The sequence below is a fragment of the Rattus norvegicus genome, chromosome X, assembly GCF_021556685.1.
Source record: "Rattus norvegicus strain SHRSP/BbbUtx chromosome X, alternate assembly SHRSP_T2T, whole genome shotgun sequence".
NCBI classification, from domain to species: domain Eukaryota; kingdom Metazoa; phylum Chordata; class Mammalia; order Rodentia; family Muridae; genus Rattus; species Rattus norvegicus.
Window position 1 is genome coordinate 146945183 of NC_141554.1, and position 1446 is coordinate 146946628.

The 1446-nt window shown below is 36.4% G+C and overlaps 1 pseudogene; it reads right to left on the reverse strand.

Annotated features, from left to right (window-relative positions):
* Nucleotides 1–326: 326 nt before the first annotated feature.
* Nucleotides 327–1119, reverse strand: Sypl1-ps1 (synaptophysin-like 1, pseudogene 1; annotated as a pseudogene).
* Nucleotides 1120–1446: the final 327 nt, after the last annotated feature.

Below are 1446 nucleotides of genomic sequence, written 5' to 3' on the forward strand. Positions count from 1 at the left end.
TATGCAATCAAGATTTTCTTAAACAAGCCAGGCCACAGGAATACAATGTATACAAACAAACAGTTATGTATATTCCATACATATTCTTCCTATATTGGCATAACTGTTTCTGAATGAAGGTTTATGTTAAGGTTTAAGATGTAACCACTTTAAAAGGCAACTTAGTAAAATTACTATTCACTTAAAAATAAGCATCATCTCATACCAGACTCCTGAATTTTCAAACTTACATGTAAAAATACATTTGCATCTTAAATTTCTCGAAAAAGCACATTTTATGTAGAAAGGCAGCAAACTTTTAAACCCGCCAATTTGCTGAGAATGCACTACTTTTTACTAGTAACAATAATATTCATCAAGATGTTGGCAACAAGATATAGTACAGTATACATTTCATACAGAGTATTTCTCCCTTGAATTATGTTCCAGAAAGGGGGTGGAACACCTCCTTGGCTGTGGGAAGCTGGCATATTTGATGGACTGTGTAAGCTGGTCTCCTTGTACACAAACCAAGCATATCCTCCCCAAAGTATATTCAGAAGGCCAAAGATCACAGATATATTTAGGGATCAAATACTAGTCACATAGACAAATCAACATGACATTCCTGACTTACAAGGCTCAAGTTCCTTAATAATATTGTGCCTGGTAGCTATTTTAATATCTGTAACAGCTTTAGCCAAGACTGAGGCATTCAAACAACCGCAAAAATAGTAGCAACATTAGTAACAATAAAGTCAATCTTGGGAAGTTTATGACTACCCCTGTAGAGGTTTTTTTTAACCAACATAGGGCAGCAATACGGTACAAGAACACGGGGACTGAAAATGTAATTTAAAATTGTACAGAAGAGTAATCACCTATGAGACTATGGTTTTTCCAGGTCCCATCATACACACTGACATTTGGAGGTGTAAGAAATGATGCCTGATTCAACATGAATGGATAAACAATAGTAGCTGTAACCATCATATAGTATGGACAACTCACTTGAGTTTTTGTTTTGCCCTTAAATTCACCATAGGTGGCAAAAGTAAAGACAGAAGCAAATCACTCAAGAACCTTGATGAATCTGAGCAGGTCCTTGAGTGGGTTGAGGTTGATCTGGAAGGCAGACATCCTCTGAGGGAATGGAGGAAAAAGAGCAGGAAAAGTCTTTTTATACAAGCTTGTCTATGTGCTAAATGTAATCAAGACAGCCTTCAAAATCCAGATGCTTCCAGGAAACCATCAGACATATTAAATCACCACAATTCTTTGTAAATAAGGTTTTAAAAGATCTTCCATATCATCTGACCTTATGCAGTAGCTTGTAAGATGCTGGGATGCTTTAATGAAGATTTGAGTTGTTTGTTTCCAAGGCTGGCTACCATTGAAATAAAGAGATGGGGGTCGAAATGTTAGGAAACTGTTCCAAAGCTTACAAGTCTTATTTGAATAGAGCCA